This window comes from Terrapene carolina, unplaced genomic scaffold (genome assembly GCF_002925995.2).
Source record: "Terrapene carolina triunguis isolate 2854851 unplaced genomic scaffold, T_m_triunguis-2.0 Scaffold130, whole genome shotgun sequence".
In the NCBI taxonomy this organism is placed as follows: domain Eukaryota; kingdom Metazoa; phylum Chordata; order Testudines; family Emydidae; genus Terrapene; species Terrapene triunguis.
Window position 1 is genome coordinate 7,857,686 of NW_020664481.1, and position 20,483 is coordinate 7,878,168.

Here is a 20,483-nt window from a genome sequence, read left to right on the forward strand (position 1 = left end):
AAGGAAATTCTAATCTAATGGTTGGAATCGTGAATTGGTTTCCCAAAAGGAACTCGTTCACGTCTTACCCAGTTGGTTTCTACTAGATAAGGATCTGGATCTGAAATTCCATAAACTGTAAGAGTGTTTAGATCTGTGCTTAGGGTCTCGTTCACTTTTATTCCATTATAAATAGCCAGGACTGTCTCCCTTATTACCTGCTGTGAAAATCCAGATTCCAATAACAGACTGTTGTAATTTTTTGCTTGCTGATCCTCAAGCACTCATATATATTGGATCATACTTACAGCATGAAATACCGCTGTCAGCTTGCACGTCCTGGAAACACATATCAAACACCCTTATTCTATTACTGCACGTCAGCCTCTTGTCCAATTCGGCACTAAAGGGACATTTCCAGGTAGTTTCTAGACCCAAAATATAGGTGTTGTAAGACGCAAAGATTTTACAAATCTTGACAATCGATAGACATTTCTATCTTAAAACAACAACAAAATTAAACCCTACACAAAAGTTTCTCTGGAGTATATTTGTAATTCAAACATTCCAGTGCTATATTCAAGTGTGGAAACCAGGAAGTAAAGCTGACTAGAAGCAAAATGAAACTAGCTCAAATGTTTTCCTTATTGTCTGAGCGGAATGAAATGCAGAAAGTAAAGAAGCGCAAACAGTGAAAGGCAAATTAGATTCTTAATCTTTTTTTCAATATTCTGAAATGTCATTAGCTACCTGGCTACAGAATGTTGGGGATGTTTTATTTAACCTCTTTAATGAGAAAATCCTTAAAAACATTAAACTTGAAGAAGTTACTGCCACACATAAGGAAATTTTTAATAACACAGGATTTTCACAAAAACCCATTCCCTTATCCTTTTCTTTTAACACGTGCCTTTTTTCATCATGCTGATCACCAATTCCTCCATAAAGAGGAGCTTTCTTGTTTAAATTGGGTCTGATTCAGTCAGTAATGCCAGCAAATAATAATAATGCAGCCTCATTCACTGATTCACTGCAGATGCAATTCATCCTGTGCAGAGGGCTGGCATGCGATCTATGCAATGTTTAAATCCCACCTAAGTGTTGAGGATTTCAGCGGGATGTGAGTGATACCTAGGCCTTGTGCAGGAGCTCTGCTCAGGGTGAATTTCACCCTGTATGCACAAAGTATGTACTTGCACATACAAACAAATACCTGCATAAAAAGTCAAGTTTGCAGTATGCAATTGCTAGTTCTGCGTGTGCAGCTGCACATTTGGCTGGGATAGTTTGCATGTGTGGGCACATACTGTATATTATTAGCAAAAATTTAGGGGCAAGATTTTCAGCAGCGACTAGTGATTTTGAGTCCCTCGCTTTTGGGGTGCCCAATTTCAGACACCTCAAAGGAGGTGAGGGCGAGTGCTCAGCACTTTTAGAAAATCAGCCCCCTTGAAGGTGTCTATTGGGTACCCAGATGTCAAGGCACCCAGCCTCACTAGTCACTCTTGACAATCTCATCTTGGGTGTCTAGTTTTGAAAAATGTAGCCAGGTCCAGGTTTTCAAAAGGGCTCCTCCCCACCTTTAAATCTGTGGCTCCAGTTCTGTGTGCAGAAATCGAGTGTGCCCCCCCTAAAGACACAATTCATGTCTCCCTGGGCTGCATGGCACAAAAGCTGCTTCCAGGCACAAGGCCTGTATTTTTCAGACACAGACGCATTGTGTACACTAATCTACATGTGCAAATGTAGAGGCTAGTTTTGAAATTTTGGTTCATGAATTCAAAATGTTGGTCTTATTATGAGGGTTTTTAGCCAAACCAAGAACTGTAATGCACAACGTTACCTGAGCAACTCACCCCTCACCAGACTTCCCAGTGCCCTTCTGAGTGGAGATGCAAGCCTTTGCCCTGCTCCTTAGCCCACACCCCCAGCATCTCCAGCTTTTCTAGCAGCTCAACTAGCATTTTTTTTTAGTCTTCAGCTCCTGTCTGTCATTAGGATGTCTCAGCTGCTGGGTGGGCAGAAGACGGATCAGCCAGGCAGACTCCTTCCAGCCCTGCAAGAGGGTCTCTGTCTCCTGCCATTTCCTGCTCCCTGTCCATGTCACCCCACAGAGCTATGGGGAGAAGATACGGGGATTGGAAGCAGAGAATCCCTGGGCTGCCAGAAGGGCAGCTCCATTTTCCCACACAGTGGTGCACCTGGAAGGGAAGATGAGGCAGCCCCTGCTATGAAAAGGAGGCTGGCATTGAGTGAGGATGGGAGCAGAGGCAGCCTGTCGAGATGCTGAAGGTGAACAAGGAGAATTGGTGGACTGAAAGGGGCTGGATCACTGATCTGCTGGAGAGGAGGAAGGATGGAGCAGGGCTGGAAGTGAGATAGATTATGATGCTATTGACGGACTGGGGGGGGGAGATAATTGATGGTAGCATGGATTTGGGTAGATTTAGGAAGGGGGTTATTTAGGGAGTTACTCTGATGTGGTCCTTAACCTGGGAGGTCATCATATCAGGCTTCTTGAGGCAACCTACACTGGTCTTCCCCACGCACCCCTGGGCATCCCTGCTTTCTCCTCTCCCTCAAAGCCTTTCTTACTCCCCTCTCACACACCCCGGCCGCCCTGATTGTGTCCTGCTCTTTACCAAGTGGGCCACTGTCTCTGCTGAACACTGAATATCTATGCGGAGTGCTGATTTTTTGCTACTTATTCAGAAGACAAATTTTACAAGATCACACCAAGAAAGTTACCAGTCTGTTGTTAATAATCCATATTGCAGTTCCTGTGCCATATGGTTAAGTAAAGGTTTTGATTCATTCAGTCAAAAATCCTCATGTAAATGCCACATACATTTTTCATGAAGGGAGCACATAACCCTCCCCAGTGGAGAGTTATATGATTAAATCAATCAGCTCAGCCTTTTTAAAACACTTAATGTTGCAGTGAAAGCTTGAATCATTTTCCAAGGCATATAGCTATTGGCACTGTGATCCACTCAGTAACATTTTCCCCTGAGGCTGGCGTGTCATTATGCTTCTAACTGGAAACGAGCAGTGACAGAAGAGCATAAAAAATACCTGCATTGATGAATGCATCTCAGTTAGGGTTCTGGGGGAAATGTCCACTCTGCTCCAGTAGGTGTCAAGAGGGAACACAGCTCCCAAGTGAAATTGACTGTAGTCAAACAAGATCATTGGAACATCACTTCAGGTCATGTGATTAATGCACCAGTGAAAGGTGAAAGCTGCCAATCGGTCGTGGCTGGCTCAAAGGTTTGGGATATAAGAGTAAGTGCCAGGGAGATGGATTAGTAGGCAGAGTGCAAAAGAGGCACTTTAAGAGGCATTCAAAAAATGGCACTTTACATCTATGCTACTGTGCTCTTGTAAATATAAACCAGCCAGCCCTAGTATTTATCATAGAGACTCTGCGGCACTTAAGAGTCAAATGCGCCTGAGGTCAGCACTGGAGGATACTGCTCAACAACATAGTCTGTTGGGCTTTTTGCCATAACAGTATCTTGTACTTAAGTAATATTGTACTGGTAGGTTAAATTGAAACTGGGGTGTCCCTTCCCCTTCCCAAGTCCTGTTTGGGGGATGGAAGTAGGGAGGCCAAGGAAGGGAAGGCTGACATGGGTTGGATCCAGTTATCCTCATTTGTGTAAATGCCTTCACTGCTGATGGAATGTCCCTATGTTCTAGTAACAACCTGAATGAAATATGAGGGCATATGTGCTACACTCATCCACACTAAAGGAGCACATTTGTCGATGGATCAGGAAAGCTCTCTGGCATTCAAGCATTAACAGCATTGGCATTCAAGCTCTTTAACTGGGCTTTGAAGATAGCAACCCATCAAGATAACTGTGGAAGTTCACTTCTCTCTGTTTCAGAGTAGCAGCCGTGTTAGTCTGTATCCTTCTCTCTGTGCTATTGTTTCAGCTTTTCTGTTGACTCAGTGGGACTGGTTACATTGTACAGCTGTTTTTGCCAACAGAAAACAAGAAAAATTATTTCCATTTTAATTCACATCTTGGGCTCTAGAGAACTGCAGAGAAAGGCTAGCTGAGTCTCCGTGCCCATTCATCCCTTCACCTCGTTGATGAGATTGACAACAAGGGAGCTTGACATTATTTTTTAACCTAAATTATGTTTTTGGTGTCTTTCCTGATAAAGTGATGCTACCAAATGATTTAGGACGAAACCTGACCTACACTGACTGTCATAAATGATAGGGTGTTTCCTCTGAATTCTCTGATTTTTTTAAATACAACATTGTATTAGTGATTTTTTTTGCAGTGGCTTTTTTTAAAAATAGAGCCTACAGAAAACAATGTTTTGTGCCTTGTTTTCCTTTGTTACTATTATTAAATACTATTAATTTTATAACACAAATGTTATTATATTTAGGACAGTATGAAAAAAATAGAGTTTACGAAAGATCTACAATAATAATATTTAGCGTTTATATAGTGGTTTATGGGCCATATAAAAAAAATCTGCCTTTAATCTTGTGCCCACCGTTTAGCATCTACAATTCATGTACCGTAGTTAGACATCGATTTGATTGCAGGTGCACAGTTGCAGGCATAGTATTAAAAGTTGGTGTAAAGCCTCTTTAAAAATGTGGCCCTTTTTGGTATTATTGGAAAATGAAATTCAACATTCTAAGGCCTTGATCCTGTGAATACTTATGTACCTGCTTAATTTTAAGCATGTGAGTAATTCCATTGACCTTAATGGAACAACTGGCATGCTGTGTTTGTGGTACTAGGGCCTACGTCTTCACCCTTTTAAGTATCAGAGGGGTAGCCATGTTAGTCTGGATCTGTAAAAGCAGCAAAGAATCCTGTGGCACCTTATAGACTAACAGACGTATTGGAGCATGAGCTTTCATGAGTGAATACCCACTTCGTCGGATGCAGGACTCTTTGCCACCCTTTTAAGTCTCCCAGTGAGTCTTCTCAATATGTAACCCACACTCCACTGCGTCACTCTTCGCTGCCCCCCAAGCGGCTGGAACACGTAGAGGTTTATGAGTCTGCTACAGCTTTCATGCAAGCAGAGGTGAGTCTTTCAGCTAAAGCAGTAACACTGCATGTTTTTAGATCCAGTGGTCCTACGTTCAACTGCCAGACAAGTCCCCAAAATGTTAATCCTTCTGCCGGGTGTTATAGCAGTAAGAAGGGCCATGTTCAATGCTGCCTAGGGGATCTGATTAAAAGAAAAAATGAGACCCTCCCTGAAACCTTATCCACTCCCAGGTTAAAGGAACTAACAACCTATCACACACAAACACACCCAAGTCACCTTTACAGGTAGAAACACCCAAGGACTCCTGAACCCCCATATTCCTAAGGACTCCTGAACCCCCAAATGTTGTTTATTTGGGAAAACACAAGAACCACATAGTTATAGATTAATAGATTCCCAGGCCAGAAGGGACCATTGTGACTATCTAGTCTGACCTGTATAACACAGGCAATAGAACTACCCAAAAATAATTCCTAGACATCGTGTAAATAAATAAATAAATAAATAAACAGCCAACTTTGATTTTAAAATTTCCAGTGATGGAGAAAACATGTCAAATAAAATGATCAAAACCCCTTGAACCGAACTGGAGGCTGTAAAACCCTCTCAGCAGGGGCTGCATTTGTTTCTGTCACCTGCCCTCAGTGCTGAAAGTGTTCTGACAAAAGTGTGTGTGTATAGTGTGGGGGGAGGTGGGCTATCATAGACTGGGAGCAGCAGCTCTGGTGAAATGGAGTTTAAAGTTCACTTCTCAGCAACCCACCTTGATTTATTTTTATATATTTTTTGTCCAGGTCTCCGACTCGTTGAAACCCCTGCTCCCCAATTTAAGTACCATCTACAGTCCTGAGCACATCAAGGGATCTAGCTAATAAAATAAATAAATAAATAACATTAAAAAAATTCTGATACTTTCAAAGCTCAACAGGCATGTTTATGAATTAGCCCTTCAACTCCCTTCTGGGGGGCAGATTAGGATTACTATTCCATGTGGGGGAAACTCAGATACAGAGAGGGTAGGTGACTTGCATAAGGACCCACAGCCAGCCCTAGGCACAGCAGGTCCTATGGCCAAACTCTACACAACACATCCCTCTGACTCCGCATGGAGATGGTGCCCTTTGTGTGTCTGGCCCCAGGGAGCCGGTGCCTACTATGCTCCCCCCAGGGGTGTGTCTCCTTGTACCTCCACCCCTAGGGGGTGGGACCCCTTGGACCCCCGCCCCTGGGGGGGTGTCTCTTTGTCCCCCATACTTGGGGAGTGTCTCCTTGTGCTTCCCCCCCGGGGGGCTGTTCGCCTGGTGCTAGGGTGACCAGACAGCAAGTGTGAAAAATCGGGACAGGGGGTGGGGGGTAATAGGAGCCTATATAAGAAAAAGCCCCAAATATCGGGACTGTCCCTATAAAATCAGGACATCTGGTCACCCTACCTGGTGCCCCCGCCCCTAGGGCCGCTGCCCCTTGTTCCTCCCCCCGGCTCCCCCTTTGTGCGCCCTGCGCTATTGCCGGCTTTAGGACCCAGTAGAGCCCGCGGGGCCGCCTCGACAATGGGAAGGGGGGGCAGGCCGAGCCAATGAGCGCACGCATCGGCCCGTTCCTCATTTGCATCCCGGCGCGAAGCGGCCAATGGGGCGGCGGCTGGCTGGCTGAGGCGGCCGCGCAGCCAGCGGCGGAGGAAGAGGATGGCGGCGGCCGCGGCGTGCGGGTCCCCCGCCAGCCGGCCGTCCCGGGAGCAGCCCCCGCCGCGGAAGCGGGGCGACTCCCGGCGCAGGCAGGCCGCCCTCTACTTCCTCAACAACATCTCCCTCGACGGGCGCCCCCCCGGCCTGGCCCCGCAGAAGCCGCCGCCCCCCTCGGCCCCGGCGGCGGCGGGGGAGGAGGCGGCGGCCGAGCCGGCCGGAGCCCTCACCCGGCTCCTTCCCGCCCCGCTGCCCGCCAGCGGGGCCCCCCCGGCCCACGCCGTGGGGGCCAAGGGCGAGGCGGAGCCGGCCCGGCTGGCCGCCTTCCTGCCCCAGCTGCTCGTGGGCGGCCAGGTCGGGCCCACGCCCCCCACGCCGCCCGCCCTGCCGGGCCCCCCGGGGCTGCTCAGCCCCACGCAGCTCGTCCCAGGAGGAGGCGGCGGCGGCGGCGGATTCACGCTGGAGGTGCAGCGGCAAAGGTGAGCGCGCGGGGTCCCGGACGCCTGGGTCCCGCCCCTCTCTCCCAGGGTGTCCCCTCCGCGCTCGCCTGCCCTGGGCAGAGCGTCGGAGCAGGCAGGGCCCCCCCGGGTCTCTGCTCTGGGCTGAGACCGAGCAGGGGACATCTCATTCCCCCGAAGGAGAATGTGGGGTGAGCCCCTAGCCTCGCCCCCCCTCAGCCAGGCGCTCACCCCCGGCCAAGGCAGGGGCCTGGGAGAGTCCAGCCCCGAAGGGGGGCTTAGCTGTGACCCTTTTCCCCGGACCCTCCCACCCCGTGGACTAATCCCCAGCCTAAGAGCAAGCCGGAGGAATGTCCATGCTATGGAAAGCATAGGGTGAGGGGGCTGAGAGCCAGCCTGGGAAAGTTGGGAGCACCTACTGGGGGTGGAGGGGGGGGGTGCGCCAAAGGTATAGCGCTTTCTTATGCTGGTATTAGCTCCTAGATTGTATCCACCTGTCTTTTGTTGAGGTGCGTTAGGAGAAAGCCCTTAGCTGGGTGGCCTGGCTTTATAAAAGCCAGAGGAAGTGTGTTGGGGGTTTTGGTTCGGTTCAGTACTACTAATCCCTTTGTACTCCTGCATGTTTGTTTTTATGCGAGTGGGAGCGGGTTTCCCTTTCTGTCTCTCTTCATCAGAGCCAGTCAGTGAACTTTGGGGGGTTTCTCATCAGCCTGAGATCTAGGAGGTCATTTTGACATCTGTCTTCCTTAAGGCTGGGCACAAACCAGCTGGTCTGTGTTTCTGTTTCTCTACTCTTAGCTGACTTGATATGTTGATATTAGCAGGCATGCTCCTTGCAGAAAAACTTTTTTCTTTGAGCCTTACAAAAGTCTGTAAGTGGCTAATGCTTAGTAATTTGGTAGCACACTGATAAAGATGTAATAAGTGGTCAGACTGTTAAAAAGCATTTTTGTGGGGAAAGGGGCTGTTTTGCAACATATTTCTGTCAGAAAACAAGCTGTTAGTTTGAAGTAATACAAATCCTGTACTGTATGGTATTAGTGATCATAGATTTTCAACTGTTCAGAAGCATGTTCCCCCCCCCCCTCAGATCATGCTGATTCAATTAATTAAACACAACTTTGTGCCAGTGAATGTGTCCTAGATAGCTATAATTTGCTCCCCTTAATCTCAATTCTCTGTACTTTTTTTTTTAATTGTCTACTTCTTGTTTACACTATTGTTTCGTGAGCAATATTAATCAATGGCTTGTATGCTATAGGCATCCTTGGGTGAACTTCAGAGATGGGTACATTGTGTTTCAGTGAAGAAATATGACTGGACTGTGTTTAGGAGAACTCTTACTGGTCTGAAATGTGGATTATCTAATTATTGTTTATCTAATTAATGATTATTCTACTCATCTTGCTCACAAAAATAGCCATACAGTGTTAACTGCCCCATTGAGTCTACGGAGGGGCGGAAACAATAGTACAAAGAGATATGAGCCCCTTAGTCATGGTCAGTGGTTTGCTAACTTCAGAAGTTGATTGCAGTGCTTAAATAGGAATGTTGTTACTCAAGTTGTAATGCCAGGCAGCTTCTCCGATGCATCTGACCAATGTACTTGTTCAGTGCAGCTGAAAGTAATGGATATGTCCTATGATCCATAGGACACTGTTACCAGGACACATGAAGGCTCCAGCATCAATGAAGATGGCTACACAAATCCTTTTATGATGAGTGACCCATGTCAGTTGTCCTGTCCTTTCTTTACTCCTCCACTCCCACTTCCTATCTGCTCTTCTCTCCCCCAACCCCCCCCAATAGTGACTGGTCCTGTCTCAGTTCCCTTAGGAAGAGGGAGAGAAGGCTCAACTGTCATGTTTAGCTTTTTACACATTGCAGATTACTGTACAAAATATTGTTGTTGCATAAGATCTAAAGAAACAGTGTTGCTCTGCAACATCTTCCTGCACAGCAGACCTGTATACCATGTATGGTCCACAAAGTCTTTATATGTAGGCCCAGGCTGCCCTCTCCATGTTAGCGATCTGGAAACAACAGTGTTGATCAACAGTATTTTTTTTTTTTTCTTGAAGGTGCACATTAATAACAAGCAGTTCTTCATTTTTCAGGGAAGATACAAGTAACAGGAGATGTTTTGGTTGTGTGCACTTCCTTTTGACTTTTAAAATCATAATTAAATCTCTTGAGGGAAATTTCCATCTGGATCTCTGCTTGTATAAGCACTAAAGTGCCCCTACACTTTGCAGGTATAGACACCTATGTACCTGTAGGTGTCTTGCATGCTACAGACACAGGAGCAAAATCGTGTGCATGAAGTTTCGCATATGTACACCAATGGAGGCTGAAAATTTACATATCCAGTTATATTTCAACTGTTCAGTGTGACTCCTCCCCTTCATGTGCCAAGTTACTTATAAGGGACTAACACAATGTGTATTACACAAACAACCATGTGACTTTATAGTATGTAAACATTCCTTTCCTTATCACATCTCAGTCCTCTTGTTTGAGGTCAATTCTCCCTATTCAGTATCTAATTTAGATGCTAATCTTCTTAGGTCAGTGACTCGTCACATTTTTTTGTCTGTACGGCACCATGCACATCTACGGTGCTGTAATAAAATAACTAGGTTCAGCCTTGTTCTTGGGAAGTAGTCCGTGTGTCTGCAAAAGGTAAAAATTTTCTGCTCTGTATTTTCAGTGGAACAGGTTTCTATTATCCATATAGAATGTTGTTTGTTTTTTTTATTCCATCATATGCACCAGCCACTGTATCCTCTGTATAATATGGAACAGAAAATGTTTCATAATAGCTGCATGTTTTTCTATCATCCCAAATCTTCTACAAAACAATGGGAAAAACAATTGTCATTTTAGTGGGACTCTGGAATTTAAATAGTAGATACTCAGTTTTTGCTGTATGGTGGTGCTCACTCAAATGGGTTAAACTATTTTTGTCACGTAAATAAGCTCCAAATCGATGTATTCATAACCTATCCAATTCCCCTGTAATACTGTGGCACAGCTGTTGATTCGATGGCACTGACACCCATATAATTACAGAGAACATTCTAAATTTATTTGTACAGTGTTGCTAACTAGGATGTGGCTTCACTGAAGAACTTGTAATGTTTGTATGCTATTGGGAAGAGCCAAGATAAGAACATAAGAGCGGCCATACTGGGTCAGACCAAAGGTCCATCTAGCCCAATATCCTGTCTTCCAATAGTGGCCAATGCCAGGTGCTTCAGAGGGAATGAACAGAACAGGTAATCCTCAAGTGATCCATCCCCTGTTGCCCATTCCCAGCTTCTGGCAAACAGAAGGTAGCTGACGTGTCTGGTCAATGTAGACCAGGGTAAATCATGATTAAACTCTACTAGGTGGAGGGTTTAATGAATATTGACTAACATTATGCTGAACACAGTTTGCTCAGGTCCAGCTTGACTAGTCAGTGACATGATGCTCAATTACTCACAGTTGCTATACAGTTGTCTAGTAAAGACAAGCCCGTAGGGTGGAAAGTTTCAACACATACCCCTTATTAATATTTAGCCTGCGAGAATATGCTAACAGCGCTTTCTTTCTTGATTTGCTTTATAAATCTCAATACCCAATTTTAAAATGCTGCTGGCTATACATTGTACATTTAAAAGAAAGATTGAAGGTTGAAAGCCTTTGTCTTTTGTGCAGATGGGCTGGTAGAATATCTAAAATTACAAATATGCTTTTTCACCACCTTTCTTTTTCTGCCTGTCGTCCCTCCTCCCTCTCTCCTTTTCCATCTTACTCCGTTCTTTTGTTCTTTCAAAGAATAAGGCTAACAAAAGAGGGTGGAGGGAGGAGGTGAATAGGGAACAGAGCAGCATTGCTGGATCTTAATGAATTTCTGCAGCTGGGCCTGAAATTGGCACAGTTTGCCATGGAATCAGATAACTGAGGGCTCTGAAAATAGCCAAGTTATGAAAGCGTGAAGAATGGGAGCAACAACTATACATGACATTGTTTATTATGCACTTGTGAGGTTTTGGTATGGCACTAATGCAGGGAATAACAGTGAAATATATCCGCTGTGCATTTAGTTTAGCCTGCAAACAAATATCTGGCCAGATCAAAACCTCAGCAGTCACAATGCCATTTCATATTCTGCATGCAGTCACTTACTTTCCCAAATTAAGCTGTTTTTGGCTTAGCAATTGGAGGAACTGTTCATAATAATGTGTGGTTGCTAATAAATCAGAAATGGCTTAAATTGATTTAGATCATCTTTATAGGTGGTGATATTAAAATATGATTTATAGTTAAGGCTGACATTTTTTTAAATAGCTGCTATTAATTGTGTGTCATGTTGATATAGTCACTGTCAAATTAATTCAGTATGTAAGGGGGGAGAAATATCCCACCAAGCATCTATATCTGTGACTGTTGATGTCGTGCTTTGCAGCACCATCATTTATAGTTGAAGAAACATTTTATCTTTAAGCCATTTCTGCAAACATACATGTTTGATCCATATGGCTGGGGCAACATTTTGTTAACATATCTTTTGAAAAATGTTTGATATGAGGTCATTACTGAGACTCCAGCAGATCTTAACATCATAATATAGACGCTTTCTATGCCATTTTAGTTTTAATTTTGTAAGACTTCAAATGTGCACTCAGTACTTTACAAGAAGCAGAAGATACTAAACAAAGAAGTCGTCCCCAGCTTTTGAAGAGCTTGCAGGCGCAAGTACAATAGTGGCATGTGCTTTGTAGAGCTGAAATGAATAAATTCACAATTTACACCTTGTTCATTTGTCTAAATGTTAGCTAGGCATTAGCCCAGTCCCTGTTTAGCAAGTACCTTTTTCACGCACATAACTTGTACCTGCCTTCTTTGCAGCAGCAAAGGAATTGCGGGTGTAAAGGTTAATGTTTGCATGACTAGCTTCCGTTGTGCCCACCAATCATCCTAATATTCATGTTCACAATTCGCCAAACAAAACAACAACAAAAACCCACTGTGTAATATATGTCCATAAAAGAGAGGCTGCCTGGTCTGTAGAAAAAATATGCCTTGATGTACGCTGCACTCTGACCAAAGAGTCCTTAGGCAAAATTTCCATTGTGACTGACCTATGAGATCATTTGACATCATCTTCTAAAGGGGACCAGCAGCTTTTAAAAATATCTTTTGAGATCCCAATCAAGGGAAATCTCTGTGTAGACTTAAGTATACTTGCAATTGTTCTTATCTTCATGCAATTGCTGTAATTTTTCAAAGCAATTAATTGCTTGTGAAAATGTCATTGACAAGTGCATTAGAATCAAGTATGTGCTAGAAAAGACACAGCAGTGCCTTTTCTATCATTTTTACCCCACATGCCCTGCCTGTAACTCACTCATGCCAGCTTGCATCACCCCTGTTCTGGAGAAACCACTGCTAGAAGTGAAACCAATACAAGTGAAATCCTTGCCTGTTTCTGAGACAGTAAAAAATGAACGCTGCCAATTGAGATGTACTTATGAGCAATATTAATCTAAACACTTTATAACTCACAACAAAAAATGGGGGTGTTTTCGTCCCAACTTCTTAGCAAAAATATCCTAGCAGATTCTGTAGCAAGGTCTCATATGACCAAGACTTCATTATTTTCACGGTAGTCTACTATAAATATACTTGTTGAAATACCATAAATTATAGTTGTCCAATATATATGTAGTGATGCAGTATTCATGGGGAGGTTAATAGCTTACTTGAGAACTTACAGCATTCAGTGATTTTCAGTGTTCTTCCCCCATCCCCACCCAGCAAACTAGTGAGGTTTTTACTGCATTTTGTTTTAAAATGCATCCTCTAGCTTTGAAATTTATTTGGGATTTCTGTTTATTTTTTAAAACAAAATCTCTGCAATTCACCTTTTAAAATAATATCTTTTCCCCAAAAAACTGAGGTAGTGAACTAGTGTCTTCCCTCAGGTTTTGGCACTCAAGAGTTCAGAGAGCTCATGGTGTGCAACAGCTGTACCATTTCTGAGAGCTGTGTGTGTGATGAGTCAATGTTTGGACTGTCAGATGCTTTTTACCATAACAAGTCTCGGAGTAGGAGTCTCTCTTCTCAATAACTGCAGATAAGTGGACTGTTCAAACTTACAGCTGCTTAGCTGATTGAACTGATGGCCATTCTACCGTGTCTGTATTTGAATCGCATGCTCTAGTGCTGCTGTATACTGTTGACATAGGATTAGGGAAGTTATTGTGGGCGATCATAGAACCAGTCCATGTGAAGTGTTAGCTTAATAGCACTGGGGTGTGTATTTCCATTTGTTGCAAGCTATTCACTAATAGGGAGATGAGGCAGATAGTGCAGGTTATTTACCACCAGTTCAGAGAGCTCCTTCAAACTACAGAGACAAATTGGCTTTCTGACCTTTTTTGCAGTAAGAGCAGCAGCTAGCCAGTGACTGACTTTTTTGTAGCTCTATAAATTTCCCCTGAATAAATGGTTTTATTGTTTGGTTAGCTGGAATAAAACTTCAGTATCTACCCTGTATATCTTTACAGTTTCACAGCTTTAACTCTTTGGGAAAGGTAAGCATGCCTGGAGATGCCTGTGATCCTTCATAGAAATATTTTGGCTCTGTGGTTTATTCAGAGTTTAAAAATGCTTAGTACTCAGTCACACAAGCAAACATAATGAAATTTAGATTGTGTAACAAACATGGAGTATTTCTGATAAAGCAGGTAACTACTTACTGATTGCCCTGAGCTAAAAACATTCTGGCATTCTTCAAATGTAGAGCTCTTAAACGCCTACATAGCTAATCTTTGGCTTCTGGCTATTGTGTTTATGATCTATTGCAAACTACTATTACAGTTTTACCTTCAGAAAGCAGATGTTAAATTGAAGTGTTTAATTGTTACCTTGTAAGCAAAGTAATTATATTAGAGGGACACTCATCCCCCAAATCTGTGCCCTTAAAAAATTATAGGGTGCACTCAGAAGTGGATTAAGATTTATTATGGCCCTGGGCATAGTGCCAGAACCAGGGGGTGGGGTTAGGGGGACCATGCCTCCCCACTTTTTAACATGGGTGTAGCAGCATCAGGCAGAGTGGCCACGGCATAGTTTGTGGGGGGCATAGAGGTGTTGCCTCCCAAACTGCAAGCCAGTTAGGCCAGAGGTGACAGGAGGAGCGGTGCTACACATGGTTGTTACCTTGGGCACTGTCAGGGTTCCCTCCCCACTCTAAACTCTAGGGTACAGATGTGGGGACCTGCATAAAAGACCCCCTAAGTTTATTTCTACCAGCTTAGATTAAAAACTTCCCCAAGGCACAAATTCCTTCCTTGCCCTTAGTATCGCTGCCACCACCAAGTGATTTAAACAAACATTCAGGGAGGGCCACTTGGAGCCCTACCTCCCCCAAAATATCCCCCCAAGCTCCTACACCTCCTTTCCTGGGGAGGCTTGAGAATAATATCCTAACCAATTGGTTACAGAGTGAGCACAGATTAAACCCCCTGGGTCTTTAGGACACTGAAAAACAATCCGGTTCTTAAAATAAGTTTATTTAAAAAAAGATAAAAGAATCACCTCTGTAAAATCAGGATGGAAGATAGCTTTACAGGGTAACAAAAAGATTCAAAACACAGAGGATTTCCCCTCTAGGCAAAACTTTAAAGTTACAAAAACAGGGATAAACCTCCCTCTTAGCACAGGGAAAATTCACAAGCTAAAACAAAAGATAATTTAACGTATTTCCTTGCTATTGCTTACTATTTCTGTAATATTAGATGCTTAGTTCAGATATGGCTTAGGGCAGTGGGTCTCAAACTTTTTTACTGGCGATCCCTTTCACATCGCAAGCCTCTGAGTGCGCCCCCCCCCCCCAATAAATTAAACACCTGTTTTAATATATTTAACACCATTATAAATGCTGGTAGCAAGCAGGGCTTGGAGTGGAGGTTCACAGCTTGCAACCTCCCATGTAATGACCTCATGACCCCCTGAGGGGTCCCAACCCCCAGTTTGAGAACCCCTGGCTTAGGGAGATGTATTTTCAGCTCCTCGCTGACCGGGAGAGAACAAAGGAACACGAAAACAAAAACCTCCCCCCACAGCCTGGGGAGAGTGCAGCAGCCACTGAGGCTGGGCCAGGAGCAATAGGAGCTGCACTAGAGGAGCCCTCCCTGCCTGGCTCCTCGTTGCCTGTGAACCTCCCAGGGCTCCTTGCTGCCTCCCAGCTGGGGCAGGGCCTCCTCTCCCCGCAGAGGGTGTCTGCAGGCCCAAAGGAGGGGGCAGGAAGCCAGACTGGATCCCCTGCCCTTGGATCCCAAAAGCAGCAGCACGCCCTGGAAAGTGAGGGCTGCTCTCAGGCCCCCAGGTCCCCACCTAGGGCAGGCAGGGGATCTGGGGCTCTTCACAGTGGGTCGGGCTCCCTCGCCAGCTCTGACCACTGCCTGGCTCTGGTTTCCAGCCTGGCCAGGGGCGGGGCCACAGTTCTGGCACTGGTGGGTCCCCCTCCCACACTTCTACCCAGGTTCCGACCGGCACTCCTGTGGGGGCTCCCAAATTGGACGGGGCCCATGTGTTAGTCTGCCACTGGGTGCGCTGGTAACAATCCCTATATTTAGGTTGCCTAGCACTTTTCATTATAAAAGATTTTGGTAATCTTTTCCTGGGAAGTTTTAACACATTCATTGTTTACAGCAGGCCTTCAAAATCCAGCCAGGAGGGGAGGCTGTGGGCTAGAGAAGTGCTTTTTCTTTGTCCTGTGAAATTCCATTCAGGTTTGGGTGAGAGGTAAATTTGTGTTTTAAAACAACACTTGTGTGGCTTGTGTTCCTCTAGAAAGCTTTAACAGCAAGCCAAGGTGATAACTGAGCTTCACATTCTAAGGCCTGGCGCGCACTGCTGCCAAAGCAGTAGCGCACATTTCATTGGGAGCTGCTAGCACAGTAGTGGGGGAAGAGAGTTGGGCTGGATGCACCTCTCCTCAGACCCAGCACATGATCACAGCAGCCCATTTCCATCTCTGGGAAAGCAAAGTTGCTAGTGGACATGGATAGTCCTTTGGCTTAAGTGGTAGAAGTCTATGGGCTTGTCTTCACTACGGGGGTAAGTCAACCTAAGTTACGCTACTCTAGCTAAGTGAATAAGGTAGTTGAAGTTGACGTAGCTTAGGTCGACTTACCCCGTGTCTTCACTGCGCTGCATCGACGGGAGACGCTCTCCAGTCGACTTCCCTTATTCCTCTTGGAGAGCTGGAGTACCGGGGTCGACCAGAGAGAGAGCTCTGCTTTCGATTTAGTGGGTCTGAAGACCCACTAAATCGATCCCTGCTGCAGCAGTGTCGATCTCCCCCGTAGTGAAGACCAGCCCTCAGTTGCAGGATTCAGAGTTCAAATGCTGCTTATGCTGCATGATGGGGAGATTGTTACAATTGTGTATAACCTTGTTTTTAATCATTTTCCTTCATTTAAAAAAAAAAAAAACCCTAGGAAATTGCATTCAGAACAAGGTAAAAGAATATTTAGGTTGAAAAGAAGGTCAAGTATTTGAAAGTTGGGGAAATGTCAGAAGTACAGTTGCCATGCAACCTTGATCCTAAATAACATCCTTTTAACATAGTTTTTTAATGTAACACATACATCAAGCACTATTCTCAACATATCCTACGCTGAAGCCATAATTTTTTTTTAAGTTTTATTTCTAAATGTAATCTGTGTTTTGCATCTTGAGTGACCCAAATAATGTGACAATGTCTCCTATGCTTTGTGTATGGACAGACCTACATAGATGCCAGTGTGGGGTGAAGTGGGGTTTGGAGAGAAGGTTCTAACATTATTGTCTTTCATCCAGTGCTGTTCAGAGGAATCAGTGCAATCTAAATAGCCCTTGTAAATCCCATTTTTGCAATTGCACCGGTGCAAGAACAATTTTTGCAAGAGCACCAATGCCCAGTGTTAGTCTGAGGAAATACTGGCGCCCAGCAATCTTTCTAGGTGCTAGCAGGTAAAAGGTGGCATCTGGATTTGAGTTTGAAAAGAACCAAGGTTGGTGGTGAGGCTAGAACCTTGTGTTTGTGTGGATTTAGAGCAGCATTTCTCAAACTGGGGTCCCCAGACTCCGGGAAGTCCCCGAGGGGACTCCAGGGGGTCTGCAGGACCTGCTGATCAACTCCTCCCCCAACATCCATCAACTCCTCCCCCTTCCTCTATCTCCCGGAGGCTATTGAAGTCAAACTGGGAGATTTTAGGCGCTAAAAGTCTGGCAGTGTAGCATGCGGCGAACACACACACGCTGCCAGAGAGAGGCGCTGGTCACTTTTGGGAGCCGCCCGAGGTAAGCGCCACCCGGCCAGAGCCTGCACCCCAGCCCAGAGTCCAGACCCCGCACTCCCTCCTGCACCCCAACCCCGTGCTCCAGCCTGGTGAGGGTGGGGGAGAGTGAGCGACTGAGGGAGGGGTGATGGAGTAAGCGGGGGTGGGTAGGAAGAGGTGGGGCATTGTCAAAAGAGGTAGAGTGGGGGCGGGACTTGGGGTCCCCGAAAAATTTAAAATAAAAATGGGGGTCCTCGTGGTGTTAAAGTTTGAGAACCGCTGGTCTAGAGGGTAGAGGATATTGGTTTGATGGAAAGATGGTGGGGTTGTGTATAAAATAACTAGAATGAAACCTCTTTACAAATGTGTTATGTACAAGCGCCTTTCTTGGTCAAATGCTTGGAGATGCTGCAGTTCTACTGTATTGGGTGCTTTTATTTTAATGACACATGTGAATGAGTGACCATTTATTCTACCAGCGGAGTGCAAGTTGGCTTTCACAGTAGTGTATGCATATGAATTGTGTCTCTGGTAATCAAAACAAATATCCATTCTGGCAAATATGCATTTCACTAAAATAGAATATGCTTTCTTTGTATTTCATTTCCTGTCACTGCCAACTGACCACAAGACTTTCCCCTTATAACTGACTTGCTGCTGCTTGTTTTGGTCAAAGATGCCTCAATCCTGTGTCTTCGACACAGACTGAATGGATTGTACAGCAGAGGAGGAGTCAGCCTGATGAGAATTTTCAGTTATGCATATATGGAAATTGGCAGAAATGGGAAAGGAAGAAAAAGCACACAGCATTTTAATGGAGTTTTAGTGATAGGATGTATCTCTCCCAGCGTGTGATGGTGGCTCTCTGAGGAATAGTTAAAAGAATTAGGAGTACTTGTGGCACCTTAGAGACTAACAAATTTATTTGAGCATAAGCTTTCGTGGGCCAAAACCCACTTCATCGGATACATGCAGTGGAAAATACAGTAGGAAGATAGATATATACACACACACGCACACAGAGGACATGAAAAAATGGGTGATGCCATACTAACTATAACGAGAGTAATCAGTTAAGGTGGGCTATAATCAGCAGGAGGAAAAAAAACTTTTGTAGTGATATGGGGGGGGAGGGGGAAATTAGCACAGGGAAATAGGTTTTACTTTGTGTAATGATTAATTTGCAAATTAAATTAGGCTTGAATAAAGACAGGGAGTGGATGGGTCATTACACAAAGTAAAACCTATTTCCCCATGCTAATTTTTTCCCCCTACTGTTACTCACACCTTCTTGTCAACTGTTGGAAATGGGCCATCCTGATTATCACTACAAAAGTTTTTTTTTCTCCTTCTGATTATAGCCCACCTTAACTGATTACTCTCTAACACCCATTTTTTTCATGTCCTGTGTGTGTGTGTCATATATAAAATCTTCCTACTGTATTTTCCACTGCATGTATCCGATGAAGTGGGTTTTAGCCCACGAAAGCTTATGCTCAAATAAATTTGTTAGTCTCTAAGGTGCCACAAATACTCCTCGTTCTTTTTGCTGATATAGATTAACACAGCTACCCCTCTGAAACCTGAGGAATAGTTGGAATTCTCAGAACACTAGGCATGCTTTAGAGGACTGCAGACCACCATTTTGGTGGTTTTGTCATAACAGATGGCTTTCATAATACTTACTTGCAAGGCATTATTTAATCCTTGAATTGTCTACATACTCAGCACCAAAACTGCATGATATATGAAATGCAGTGAACCTTGGGCATGTTATTTCTAAGCATTAGGCCTTATGTAGTTGTGAAATGGGGTCCTGGTGTTCACTGTAACTTTTTTCCCATATGTGGAACAAATGATTGTCAGAGCTTTAGGGCTGGTCTACACTACGAGGGGGAGGGAATCGATCCAAGTTACTCAACTTCAGCTATGTAAATAATGTAGCTGAAGTCAACGTACTTTGATCTACTTACCGCGGTGTCTTCACGGGAGACAGTCTCCTGTCAATTCGCCTTGTGCTTCTCATTGAGATGGAGTACCGGAGTCGACGCTAGAGTGATTGTATAGACACGATAAATCGACCCCTGCTGGAATGATCGCTGCCTGTCAATCCGGCCAGTAGTGTAGACAAGCCCTAAGCATAAAACCTTTTTGAGGCATAGTGTTTCACATTCCCTTACCTTTTATTTCACCCACTCCTACTCAGTCTACTCTTCTGTTATCATTCCTCCTTATTCCTTCCATATCCCCTTTCTCTTTCCCTCCCAATCATACCCATCCTCTCCCTTGACTCTCACTATATATTTAGGGGGAAAATAAGTCTCCTGAAACTGTCTGCATCGGAAAGAAGAAGCCCCTGAACCCCCCCCCCCTCAGTTTTCATAGATTCAAAGTCCAGAAGGGACTCCTGTGATCATCTAGTTTGATCACCCACACAGACCATAGAACTTCCCCAGAATAATTCCTAGAGCAGATCTTTTAGCAAAACATCCAATCTTGATTTGAAAATTGTCAGTAGTGGAGAATCCACCACAGCCTTTTGTAAATTGTTTTGAACATATGCCTATTACTAAGAATGCAGGTGAAATTATCTGAATCCCAATACGGTCCTGTTCTTAGGTGTGGTTAGTTATGGCTTATAAAAAGCTTTTGATGAGGAAAAATGCTATGTAAATGCTGATTCAGCTAATCTGAGTTTTCCGTGGGTTCTATAAGCTATAGAGGAAACATAACCTAAAAGAGATTAGAGGGAGAGCATTCATAGAATCATAAAGGGATGCACTTTTGAAACCCAGATCTCTTAAGTTGGATCCCGAAAATATACATGCAATTGCACGTAGGCAAGTTCAGATGGGTACTTGCATTCAGATGCTGACCTCAACTTTCAAAATGTTGTTTTAATAGGCCCAAAACATCGCAGTTGGCTCTCCATACTCTTCCTCTGTTCACCTCTGAGCTCTTGTTTGTAGGGCAGAGCATGGATGCTCAGTCTTTTACTCCTCTTTTGCTTATGG

At 44.5% G+C, this 20,483-nt stretch overlaps 1 protein-coding gene across 1 annotated transcript in view; it reads left to right on the forward strand.

Annotated features, from left to right (window-relative positions):
* Positions 1-7,093: 7,093 nt before the first annotated feature.
* CABLES2 (Cdk5 and Abl enzyme substrate 2) overlaps positions 7,094-20,483 on the forward strand; it is a 45,005-nt gene continuing 31,615 nt past the window's right edge. The window contains exon 1 of the mRNA XM_024199013.3: positions 7,094-7,171. The gene's annotated coding sequence lies outside the window, so the exon portion shown is untranslated. The remainder of the gene's footprint in view (positions 7,172-20,483) is intronic.